A 14318-nucleotide genomic window follows, 5' to 3' on the forward strand; every position below is an offset into this window, starting at 1 on the left:
TTTTCTAGGCTTCCACTGCATTGTGTCTGCAACCCTGTAGCCCAGAGTTGCAAACCTCTGCCGCACTCCATGCAGGAAGTAACCTTCCGCTGTTAGTGAGTGGGTTGGGGGCGGGGCTTCCACTGCAAGTGTTCAAAGGAAGCTTGCACTAACAACCGTGAAAGTTTTCCAGCTGTGTGCAGTCCGCCTTGCAAAGACCAACTCCTTGAAATGTGCACATTCTAAGAACAAATTCCCCTGAGCATCCCCGCCTCTTACCTTCTGCACAAACACAGGTCCCCAGAAAAGCACTTGTCAGACACAGCTTCCAATTACAGCCCAGTCATCAGGAATAATGAAACACCGAAATAAGGCTTGAATGCTATATACAGAGCTCCTTTGATCTGCCTATTTCAGGCACTTAAGCAGCAATTTCCGGCATCACTAAGAAATCACAACACATCTTCAGCAAAAAGAGAGCCGGGGGTTGGGGAGGGGGTGAGAGGAGATGGGAGGGAGAGGAGACGAAGAGAGAGAGGAAGGAATGGGAGAAGAGGAAAAGAAAGTGGAGAGAAGGATGTAATGTGGAGAAAGAGGATAAAGGGGGCAAGGGGAGGAAAGGAGAGAAGAGGGAGATGGAGAAGGTTAGAGAGGGAGAGGTAGGGAACTTAAAGAGGGCAAAAGCAGGAATGAAGAAAGAGGAATGGCGAGATGGAGGGAAAATGGGAGAGATAGGGGATTATTGGACGAGTGGGGGTGGCGAAGATGCATTTGAGAAATGATGGGGAGCCAGGGCTGCGAGACAAGGTGAGTGAAAGTGTTAAAAGCCACGAGGAAAAGGATGGGTGTGAGAAGGGCAGAGAGGTGAAAAAGATAGGAAGGGTTAAGAGAGGAGAGGGCAGGGCTAATGGTGATACAGTGGTGAAAGAGGTTCAGGGGGAGAGCGTGAAAAGTGGGAAAGAGAAAAACGAGGAAGACGAGGGAGAGAGAGAATAGAAAGGCAGACTGAGGGCTGTGTGGACGAGGTATAGATGAAAAGGGTGATAGGAGTGAAAACGGAAGCTGGGGCTAGAAAGTAACGGGAGAAAGAGGGTAAGGAGGGCAGATGACATGAAATCAGTGAAATGTGAGTGAAAGGGGTAAAGACGGGTAAGTGGAGTGAGATATTGTGACGGAGTGGGGTGGAGAGGAAGGATAGGAAAAACGGGGGCAGTGGATGGGCTGTTGTGCTGAGGCTGGTATCTAAAAAAGAAAAGCAAGAGACAGAGTGAGATTAAAAGGAAGAGCAAGGGGCTGTGACAAAAACCTTTGAGATAGAGGGGGAAGCAGGAATTGAAGGAAATGAGTTTGAAAGGGCAACAGAGGAGGGATGAAAGTAATAGGTAATAGCATTAAAAAAAGAAGAGGGAACATGCAACATGCATTGAGAGTGGATGAACGCAGAGAACAAACATCTGAAGAAAAACGTAAACAAAGAAAAAGGGAACAAGATAAGAAAAATATGAGGAAATGCCAGATAACGAAAGACTGGAAATACAAATTAATAAAAAGATCAGCAATCTAGATATCAGAAGACTAATGAAAGGAAATGTAAACATTTACTCAAAAGATAAATAAAAAGAGACGAAAATATGGAAAATGTAAAAACAAAGAGAATTCAAGAAAGCAAACGGATACATATGCATAAAAAGAACAGGTTACACTGGACCAAAAGTAGGGGTATGGCAATAAACAGAGGGAGCCACAGGAAAAATCGTAAGGAACGCAGAATAAAAAAAGAGGACAAAGCCGTAAGTAAACATATACAGAGAAAGAAAGAAAAAGAGCACGCATGAAATTAAAATATATTTTTTAAAAAGATCAAGAAGAATATGAAGGCAAATAAACAAAAGAAATAAAGAGAACATTTTAAACTGGAGAAAATAAAATCAATTGTGGCAGATGAGAAAAAAGAAATAAAGAGGAAAGAAAATAATGATCAGTGAAAGACATAGCAAAAAAGATTTAGAAAATGTAAGGAAAGAAGTGCAGACAAATCGACAGGAAGGGAGAAGTAAAATATGCAAAGGAAGAAATACACACAGATAAGTCAATAAATAGAAAGAATCATGACAAACAGAAAAAAAGCGAAGAAAGAAATTAAGGATAAGACAAATGCGTCAATTTTCTGGCAAATGATGACTACCGGATGTAGGAAAGTAGGATCTGCTTTTATGGTTACCCCTATTTTTTGCTTGATGTAATACTGTTTGACTAGTCTGACTGGGATCCTGCTAATCAGGACCCCAGTCTCGGTGCTTTCTCTCCTAAATTGGTTTGGTAAGTACTTAGGCACATCCCAGATTGGACACCGGTGCAACCTGATCAGTCCCTGGTATATGGTACTAAGGTACCCAGGGCACAGGTACACCAGGGGTCCCCCATGGGCTGAAGCATGCAATTTGCCACCCCTGGGAGATCACTCAATTTGCAACTACAGGCCTGCCATTGCAGCCTGTGTAAGCTGGTGCTAGCACCACTTATGAAAGATATAGGTTTCCCTATATCTAAGGTCACTGCACTTAAAATCTATAAGTCATCTCTACAGAAGACCCTTGCAATCCTGAAGGCAGGGTGCTTGGTTCTAAGTGTGAGGGTGCCCCTGTATGAGCAGGACACCCCTACGATCCATGGAGTCCATTCTTCTGAGTTGTGAGACAGCCATATAACCTATAGAGGGGCACTGCATCATTTCGCGGTGACCATCTGGAAACTGGCTGTAACAAATCTTATCATGTTTGGTATCAAATATGTTGGAATCATACAGGGATTCCATGCACCGTAAAGCTCTTTTGGGAGGCCCTTGGTGCACCAGGTACCAGTCTTCCAGACCCGGCAGCAAGCCAGGGCTGCTGCCGGTAAGAGACACATTTCTGCCCTCCTGCTGCTGAGCCAACCTCGGGCAGGGGAAGGCAGAACAATAGGTATCCTGTCACAGGAAGGCAAGGTGTGCCCACCTCTCAGACAGTATTTGGTGTATTGGGGCAGGGTGGGAACGCTTGCCAGCACCGCATAGTCTGCGTGCATGGCACATTTGGTGCCCTCCATGCATAGTCCAGTTCAGGGAGCCGTTGGCTCCCACTCCTCTGGCACGAAACTGGACAGAGGACAGGGGCGTATCATCCCACTTGTCCAGCCTCTCTTTTGGGAGGGACCTCTGAATCGTCCCAACCCTTTCCTTAGGGTATTTAAGGGCTTACCTGTGGGTGGGACCCTTAATTTGCCGTGGGACAAGGTTAATTTCAGACACCACTTCTTCAACCACCTGGGCACTCTGGACTTCGCTCCGGGCATCAAGGCTGCAACATGGAAAACTCCTGCTGCTCCTGATCTCCTCGTCCTGCTCGTCTGCTGCAACGTCCGTGCCTGTGCACCATACATGAACCCTCCAAGGCCTGTGGGCATCCAAGACACCGGAAGAAAGCTCCCTTGAAGTGACAGAGTCACTTCCTGAATCCGCAGGCACCGCAACTAGGCTGACTGATCTACTGATCCTGAGCTCCCACAGACTCGGAAAGGCTCAGCAATACAGGTGGTGGTTCTTCACATCCCTCGAGGCCTTACCTGTCTTCTTACCAAGTTTGAGGCCAGTATTCCTGGTCGGAACCGCAGTAACCGAACCCCTGTGCAACACGTCAACTTGCAGTTGCAAAGTCTTGTAAACTTCCTTCTATCAAGATCTTTGGGCTCCAAGTAGCCCCTATATCAAGCATCTCCAGTGACCAAGATCTTCACCCTCACCACATCTCTTGCATCATGGACTTGCATCTTTGGTGAGCTGCTCGAGGTCCTCTCACGACTAGTGCCTTTGACCTGTGGGTCCTCTTGAGGGTCATCTTTGTATTCTTTGAGCTCCCCTGAGTGCTGAAGCCTGCCCTGCCACCCCTGCTTGTGGTGAGTCACCTGGACCTTGCTGGTCCCGGCACTGCACCTTCTTCTCTTTCCCCATTATTTGCAGTTGCCAAGGCTTGTTCGTGCTCCCAAAGGACACCGACCCCTCAGCTCTCGACATCCGATGTGAGACAGCTCGTGAACATCTCCTGGTCTTCCACAGAGTTACCTGGTCCTCACAGCTGCAGCTCCAAGGTCACTGTCAACTCTCCTGCAGCACCAGACATTGGTCGGCATTCGTCTTCCGTGCCTCCTGGTCACTTCAAAGTGGCATAGACTCTGTCCCCTCTGCTTTCAGGTACTTCTCGACTTTAATCCACCTTTGGGTTCCCCCGGACACTTTCTCCTTCTCCAGCAGCGGCATCTTCCTGAAGTCCTCCATTGGGTTCGACGGCGGTTTCCGATGCCACTTTTATGCACCCAGCTACCCTGGGGCAGTATCCTGGTTTCTAAGGTATCCATCTGTGGGGTGGCTCTCCAACCTTCTGTCATCCATGGGGATTCTTCAGGGTCCACTAGGAAGGGTCCTTCTATAAAATTGCAACTGCGACTTACCTATTGACTTGCATTGATCTTGCGGTCGTGTTCCCACTCTGCACACGGCCACCGTGGGGCTTCTGGTTACTTACTTTGGGTGGTTCCTTGGATCCCCGGCACTTCTACGTCATCTAGGTATAGTCTTGACAGAAGTCGTGGTTCAAATTCCACTATTTTAGCATAAGGTTTGGTCTCCCCCTGGTGACCACTGTGTATTACGTACTACTTACCTGTTTCTATTGAAAAGTATTGTGTGCATTTTGTGTAACTGCGGGTAGGAGATAGCTGTATGTGTTAGTGAGTGTTATATAATAGATACATATTTTTATCAATACACTGTGGTTCTTTTTCACTTAATCTATATCAATAAGATTATGTCCTGGTAAAACAAGCTGCTTTACACTCCTTCTGGACTAAGCCTGAAGGCACAGCTACCACTTAGAGAGCTTTCTAAGGTTGTCTAAGACCACTAAAATCACAATAAGGGTTGTCTGGATTGGTAGAGGGCGCCTACTTACATAAGTGTGCATCATATATCAAGCCAGGTTCTCGCACCAGACCTACCTAGTATAGCCATTATTGCTTAGACCCTGATTACAAGTTGCACAAATACTAATGGGGTGGTAACTCTCTACTCAAACACCATTAGTGGTGGTAATACACCACTGGTACCATGCAATTATGAGTTATTGCACACGGAATGGTGAGTAACTGTGTGGGCCCTGGTTTTATCAGGCAGAATTTGGCATGGTAGTCACTTCTTCTAGGGGGATCACCCTGAGAAGATGGTAAATATAAGCAGGGGGCTGGAGCTGAGGCGAGAGTGGAAGATGAAGCTTATTAATGGTGGAACATGGAAGGAGAGGGCATTGCTTGGGAGGGGGCCCGGCAAGGAGATAGAGACTGGGGCATGGAAAGGAACCAGAGAATGGGGCAAGGCAAGGAACCAGAGAATGAGGCAAGGAACCAGAGAATGGGGCGAGGCTGCACTGCATACCACACTCGAAGAAATATTATCTGTTGGATTTTCCCGCCAGTAAAACTCTGTTTTTCCGCACCTGATAAATCTAGCTGTCAGGAAAAAGGCTCACTAGTGATTGAGTGTAGCAGAATTCCATGTGGTAACTTAACTCATAATCAATGTCGAGGGGACAGATGCATCCAAGGGTTTTGTGATTGAAAATCCTGTGATTGACAAAATCACTGGGTTTGTGACTATAAAATCCTTATTTGTTTTTTACAAAATCTATTTTATTAGTCTCAAAGGTTTTGAATTTGCTACCCAAACCTAACTGAAATTTGGAAGGGGCATGAAAGAGGCGTTCCTTCTAAAGTGCGATTCAGCAACCTACATATCAATGGTTTGAAAGTTCAATTCTGGTAGAAAACTACTCACCAGTGAGAGTCTTCTCAAAGGAGGAGAAAACTGATTCTCACAAAAAAAGTCCAGTTTGGGAATCAGATATGCAGCCTACGGAGAAGTAGGCAGAGGTTCACATGAATAGTGCATGCTCTGTAAATAGTTTTCCCAAGCAGCAGTGTTGGTTCCATTAGAGAACTTGGCCTGCTTTAAAACAAGTTTCCATGTGGAGATACAAACTCATGGATGGTGGTCGTCTGTCTTTTTGCCGCCAATCACAGGAGTCTGCAAATTGTGACCTGCCTAAAGAATATTAATTAGGCTGTTTATTCTGTGACTCGCTGATAATGTGGATTTTGTGAAGTGACCTAATAGTACATAACTTAGTTTGCAAAATCTGATTCCATTTCAAAACTCTAGTGCTCAGTTTGGGACTACGTTTTGCAAATGGAATCCTAGTACATCAAGTCCTAGGTTTCTTTATCTGAGAGCACAGATTCAGAAATGTCGAGATGAACAAACATGGTCGACATTCCTCTGACATTTTTATGGATGAGAATGAGTAATATTTTTTACAGTCTAAATAAAAAATGCCAACTTTTATACTGTTTTTTAAAAATGAAATTGGACCTCAAATTGTTTGCAGTATGTAGGAGAGCGTTACGAAAATTCCAGAAATATTGCTTGCTGTATGTAAATGAGTTCTACGAAATTTCTAGAAACTCACTTTCTTTTTGATTAACTTTTTATTTCTCAATAAAGATTTTACCCCAGAAATATATTTCTTCCTGTCGACTGAAAATATTTTGATGACATTTTGCAGACTTCCAGCGCTTGTTCTTGAACTGTAAGTACAACGTGAAGTTAAGGATAGGTAGGTAGGTACATTATGAATAAGGCTCCCAGTTTTCCGTTGTTACAAATTTTTACAAGTAAATTCAGACAGAAAACAGTGTTTCCTCTCTGTATTTATTTTTAAATACAGACAATTTGGCTTCTTGTGAGTGACTCTCCATGCTGTCCTTCAAGAATTCCGGGTTAACAGCTCAGCACACAGACAGCATAGGGAGGTAACAAAATGGGATGAGATGTCCTTAAAATACAGGCATAGCCTCACAAATGTGTATATAATGCTAATATTTACCTGTGGCATATGTTATTTTTGGGTGGCTAATTTGCTAAAACGTGACAGGCATCAAAGTATGAATGCAACTTTATCAGTTAAATAAATGTGGAAATATACGATCAGACGACTCCATTTACACTCAAAACACAAAATAAATATGGATAAGTACCAATAGGATGGGTAAAAAATAAATATGGATAAACACAGATGGAAATGCTAAACAAATAAATACCATGAAAATGGGAGCCCTAATTATGAAACGTTTGAGTAAAAATTTAAATTGGATTGTTTGGATATTCAACTAACTGCAAAACTATGTGCAAAGCACAAAAATATCTGCTGAGTGTATGCAAGATGGTGTAATATATGCTTGCAGAGATTAGATGCATAAACATTTTGCTTAAACTATGGAAGCCCAAACCAGTACTTTTTCCAAGCATAAATCAGACTTACACCTGGAAAAACTTTTGTAAAATCAAATCTCCAAATTTTCTCATTAAATAATTTTCCAATTATGGTGCCAATTCCGATCCGGTAAAAACCGGGTACGAACCGTCGGACGGAGCCTTTTCTCCGTCCGACTCGTACCCGGTGCGAAATCCATCCGAAAATGCAAGTACGATTCATACGGAAACACCATTTCCGTACGATTCGAACAAAACACCGACCGAACAGAAACTAAACACAATTCCGATCCTGAAAGGAGCCGACGTGACGTCGGTACGCATCCAGCCTACGTTTCACGAACCAGGAAGTACGATTCGAACCGACGTCATCCCGCACGGAAAATATTTACCGGCTGCCAAAAACTGCCGGGAAATCAGGACGACACACGCAAGGAGCAGCTGGACGCGACGAACAGACATGGACCCGAACCTACGTGCCATCCCTGCCCTCCTAGCAGTCCACCTGGCGTACAGGAACCGACGCAGACGCCGCAGAAGGTCAGCACAACAACCAGGGGCAAAGGGGGGGGCAGGGGCAGGACACACAACACCAACACATGGTACCAAATCACACATGGCCTGGACATACCTGACCATCAGGGCCTGGTCACTTCCAGGGGGTGGGGGCAAGGCCAGCAACGCAAGCGTCCGCCACAACGGAAGTGGATGGTCACGCGAACCGGTACGTACCCTACCCAGGCCGCAAGAGCGTGGGTACGGAACGTACCACGCGTCCCCCTACGTCACTCCAACAATAGCGGTACGGCCCGTACCCACGTCAGAAAGGCCTTGGTACAGCTCGTACCAGCATTGCTGGGGTCATGTAGGGGTACGCGTGGTACGACCCGTAGCCACGCCCCCAAGGCCTGTGTACGGTGCGGACCCCACGGCCCGCAACAATGGTGGGACGCACCGTACCCACACACCAAAGGCATGGGTACGGCCCGTACCCAGGCACGCAGAGCGTGGGCAGGGGTATGTACGGACCGTACCCCCACCCGTGGAAGTACGGCCCGTACCCCCACCCGTGCATGTACGCCCCGAACCCCCACTCGTGTATGTACGCCCCGAACCCCCACCCGTGTATGTACGCCCCGAACCGCCACCCGTGTATGTACGCACCCAAGCGCCACCCGTGTATGTACGCCCCGAACCCCCACCCCACCCTGGTATGTACGCCCCGAACCCCCACCCGTGTATGTACGCACCCAAGCGCCACCCGTGCATGTACGCCCCGAACCCCCACCCCACCCTGGTATGTACGCCCCGAACCCCCAGCCGTGTATGTACGCACCAAACCCCCACCCGTGTATGTACGCACCAAACCACCACACCAGCCGTGTATGTACGCACCAAACCCCCACCCCAGCCGTGTATGTACGCACCGAACCACCACCCGTGTATGTACGCACCGAACCACCACCCGTGTATGTACGCCCCCGAACCCCCACCCCAGCAGAGTATGTACGCCCCGAACCCCCACCCGTGTATGTACGGACCGAACCCCCACCCCAGCCGTGTATGTACGCACCAAACCACCACCCGTGTATGTACGCCCCCTAACCCCCCCCAGCCGTGTATGTACGCACCGAACCACCAGCCGTGTATGTACGCACCAAACCCCCACCCGTGTATGTACGCACCTAACACACACCCCAGCAGAGTATGTACGCCCCGAACCCCCACCCGTGTATGTACGGACCGAACCCCCACCCCAGCAGAGTATGTACGCCCCGAACCCCCACCCGTGTATGTACGGACCGAACCCCCACCCCAGCCGTGTATGTACGCACCAAACCACCACCCGTGTATGTACGCCCCCGAACCCCCCCCCAGCCGTGTATGTACGCACCGAACCACCAGCCGTGTATGTACGCACCAAACCCCCACCCCAGCCGTGTATGTACGCACCGAACCACCAGCCGTGTATGTACGCACCAAACCCCCACCCCAGCCGTGTATGTACGCACCGAACCACCACCCGTGTATGTACGGACCGAACCCCCACCCCAGCAGAGTATGTACGCCCCGAACCCCCACCCGTGTATGTACGGACCGAAACCCCACCCCAGCCGTGTATGTACGCACCAAACCACCACCCGTGTATGTACGCACCAAACCACCACCCCAGCCGTGTATGTACGCACCAAACCACCACCCGTGTATGTACGCACCAAACGCCCACCCGTGTATGTACGCACCAAACCACCACACCAGCCGTGTATGTACGCACCAAACCCCCACCCCAGCCGTGTATGTACGCACCGAACCACCACCCGTGTATGTACGGACCGAACCCCCACCCCAGCAGAGTATGTACGCCCCGAACCCCCACCCGTGTATGTACGGACCGAAACCCCACCCCAGCCGTGTATGTACGCACCAAACCACCACCCGTGTATGTACGCACCAAACCACCACCCCAGCCGTGTATGTACGCACCAAACCACCACCCGTGTATGTACGCACCAAACGCCCACCCCAGCCGTGTATGTACGCACCAAACCACCACCCGTGTATGTACGCACCAAACGCCCACCCGTGTATGTACGCACCAAACCACCACACCAGCCGTGTATGTACGCACCAAACCCCCACCCCAGCCGTGTATGTACGCACCGAACCACCACCCGTGTATGTACGGACCGAACCCCCACCCCAGCAGAGTATGTACGCCCCGAACCCCCACCCGTGTATGTACGGACCGAAACCCCACCCCAGCCGTGTATGTACGCACCAAACCACCACCCGTGTATGTACGCACCAAACCACCACCCCAGCCGTGTATGTACGCACCAAACCACCACCCGTGTATGTACGCACCAAACGCCCACCCGTGTATGTACGCACCAAACCACCACACCAGCCGTGTATGTACGCACCAAACCCCCACCCCAGCCGTGTATGTACGCACCGAACCACCACCCGTGTATGTACGCACCGAACCCCCCCCCAGCCGTGTATGTACGCACCGAACCACCACCCGTGTATGTACGGACCGAACCCCCACCCCAGCAGAGTATGTACGCCCCGAACCCCCACCCGTGTATGTACGGACCGAACCCCCACCCCAGCCGTGTATGTACGCACCAAACCCCCACCCGTGTATGTACGCACCAAACCACCACCCCAGCCGTGTATGTACGCACCAAACCACCACCCGTGTATGTACGCACCAAACGCCCACCCGTGTATGTACGCACCAAACCACCACACCAGCCGTGTATGTACGCACCAAACCCCCACCCCAGCCGTGTATGTACGCACCGAACCACCACCCGTGTATGTACGCACCGAACCCCCACCCCAGCAGAGTATGTACGCCCCGAACCCCCACCCGTGTATGTACGGACCGAACCCCCACCCGTGTATGTACGCACCAAACCCCCACCCGTGCATGTACGCACCGAACCTGCTATAAGAATGGGGTGTGCAAAACACCCCCAGCAGTGCCCAGACACAGGAGGGGTGGGTGCAGGGTCCTCCCAGCAGTGCCCAGACACAGGAGGGGTGGGTGCAGGGTCCTCCCAGCAGTGCCCAGACACAGGAGGGGTGTGTGCCTATCACTCCCAGCAGTGCCCAGACACAGGAGGGGTGTGTACCTATCACTCCCAGCAGTGCCCAGACATCGGACAATATACCCCATCAACAAGTTCAGTGACCTACAAGGGTGATACCCCAGATGCAGGCGGAGCCATCGCTGAGCCAGCATGGCTATATTGAAAGGCAACCCTCACACATCCAGGAAATGTAGACACAGCACAGCACAGCATTTGGGAGACACCCTGCAGGAAAAATGGCCTGGGCCACAGAGGACGGAACACACCTTGGGACAATGTCACCATACAGTGAGAGCAAACATGACCAAATACCATTTGCAGAGACCTTTGTGATGGCACGCAGATGGCAGGGTACACCCCATGAGCAGCACACTCCAACATTTCACAGACCCCTAACACATTATCACCACCCCAACGCAGGGAGCACCAGCACCAACAGCAAGTCCAGGAAAGCATCAGTGTGCAAAACAAAAAGAAAAGGCTTTATTCAGCAGGAAAATATATCAGAGAAAATGTCCACTATGTACAAGGGCCATGGGCCAGCCCAGCAGCAATGTCCGGGGGGGGGGTACACATCGGGACGTGTGTCCCCTAGCTTGCCTGCACAGTTCACAAGTCCATTTCATCCACAGAAGAGGGGGCATCAGGGGGGAGGGTGGAAACAGGCACCGCAGGGACAGGAGGGGAAAGGGTAGGTGTTGTGGGTGCAGGGAGGGATGAATCTGCCACAGGGGGGGTGCCAGCGCCAAAGGTGGAGGACAGAATGGCGCTGCACACGTCGGCAAGTTCCCCCAGCGACTCCCCCGTACCCAATCCAACCACAGGCCCCAAGGAGGGGGGGGGGGCAAAGGGATGGGTCGCAGCGCCACTGGGGGAGGGTGTGGACAGGGTGGGGGACTCAACTCCCCTGGCCGGGTCCCGCCTCCACCGCTTGCGGGGTGGTGTCATCCTGGGGCTGGGGGGCACACTCGCAGTGGATGATGCTGTCACTGACTGTTGGCCAGGAGAGCTAAGGGGAGTGGATTTGGAGGGAGTGGGTTGTGTGGAATGCGGACTCCCACTGTGGCTGCGTGTTCTACGTTTCCCCCCCGACCCAGTGGGTGTGCCTTCCTCACCCTGTGTGTGCGTGACAGGAGGTGTGCGCTTCGACTTCCCTGGTGGTGTGGTGCCTGTGTCTGTTGGGGTGCGTGCACGCTGACGTCTGGATGTGCGTGGGACAGGCACGGGAGTGGGAATTGTGGATGGGGCAGGGGTAGGGGGTGTTACGCAGCGCTGCAGGAGATCCAGTGCTGCAGTCAGTGTGGAGTCTATGGACCTCAGCAACTGCCGTTGGTCAGACTGCGCAGCCGACATGCCCTCCATGTATGCCTCCATCTGGGTCAGCACCTGGGTGTGGGCATGGAGGACATTTAGCATCGCAGTCTGACCAACCTGCAACTGCCTCAGGATGTCCACAGACTCCGCACTCACCGCAGCAGTGGTGACAGGGGCAGGGGGTGCGGTGCCTGGCAGGAAGGAGACATGTGGGGACCGAGCACGGAGGGAAGGGCCACGAGCATGTGGGAGGCCGGTGATGGAACCTGAGGTGGCGGGGGGATGTGGAGGGCTGCCATCAGCTGGGGGGGCAGACTCCGCCACCTCTGGGAGCTCAGCCTCGGACCCGTCTGCGTCATAGTCTGTGTTGGCAGTCAACAGGTCCTCCGCCTCACTCCCTTCGGCCTCCGTGCCACTCCATGTGCCAGACAGGACAGCACTGCTGGTACTGGTGCTCAATCTCTCCTCCCGGTCCGTGCTAGTGTCTCCTTCCGTGTCCCCCGGCGATGCTGTGGGCAAGGTGAAGAGACAGGAGAAAATCAGACACCTGTACACTTATGTCACATGAGTCAAATATACATAGGTCACATTGCATAGCCTGAAAAGCAACAGGAGTAACACCTACAAAACAATGTACACATGTAGGCCATGGAACACACAGTTTTTCTACCCACCATGCCACTGAGACACAATGGAGATCATGACACAACAGCAAATCACTGCACCTGAAATTTTAGAGAGGAGTCAGCCTCTGGGGACAAATGTGCACAGCACCTGCACCACACTGCGTCGTCAAAAAGGGATGAGCATGAATCATATCCATTTACTCTTGCCGCATGCTGCAAAGGCAATACATGAAACCAGGCCACACATGACAGGGTCACTGCACCTTGAGCGTATGTCCAGTCAAACATCACACACAGGCTAAACCCAGCAAGGAGGATGAAGCTTCTGACATGTAGGCCTTGTACGCACAAACCACCCACACCTGAGACAATCTCATTGAGACGGAGAAAGTATGTACACCTCTTACTCTGGGATGGAAACACATGGCCTCCACTAATTCATGACTGTAAACACACAGCCCCTGGTGGCCATGTCCACACATCATTGACAGGCAAACATCATCAGATTGTCTCAACAACACACACAGGTAATGCCCACTGTGAGTATGCACAAGCAAAATGGGTCCCCCTGTACAGTGGACACATGTAGCAACCTGTAGGTCCTAACAGTTGAGCCCAGGGTACAATGCCACCCTACGCAACCCATGGCAAAGACACAGTGAATGGCCATATTGTTGGATGACGCACATGATACCTAGGAAGAGGTGCCCCAGGGCACAGTAGTGCCCACACTCCTCCATGGTCCAGGATGGACATGACTGCAAATTAAGCAACCGTCCCTGCACTTAGCAGGCCTCCCACTCAGGCACATCATGTCAGAGGGCACACAATTGGACATGCATGCTGGAAGGCTGTACATTTTGGAGACACACCCCTATGTCGTGATTCACAATCAGTGCCAAGTGACATGGACACCACAATGACTGAAATTGGCCATGGCACACGCAAGGTCCCCATACCTGTGGCACATCACCCCCACACATGATGCTGATAGCATAGGGCACCTGCATGAACTGCCTGCATAAATAACCTTGTGCAAGAGTGGCGACAGACCAGGGAACACATTGCAAGGAGGGGAAGGGAGGGAGTGAGAACAGCACTGTGCTACTTTGTGGAGAAGTTGACGCACTGCACAATCAAACCCTGGCAGTGTATCCATGCAACTGCACACTTACATTGGCTGGGGACACACAACTGACACACATGTACCTACCCCCTTCCTGCTGCTGCCTCTCCTGTAGGCGCCTGTCCATATCGGGGAAGACCACCGCCAGCACACGCTTCTGGATGTGGGTCAGACGACGGCGGCCACGGTTCTTACGGCTCTCAGGTGAGTCCCCCAGCAGGAGCCGTGCAATCCTCCTCGTCCAGCACCGGATGTCCTGCCAGCGTTTCCTCACCTGAGACAGGCTCCGCCTCCGACCCTCTGTACCCCTCACG

Source organism: Triturus cristatus, chromosome 4_2, assembly GCF_964204655.1.
Source record: "Triturus cristatus chromosome 4_2, aTriCri1.1, whole genome shotgun sequence".
Lineage (NCBI taxonomy): Eukaryota > Metazoa > Chordata > Amphibia > Caudata > Salamandridae > Triturus > Triturus cristatus.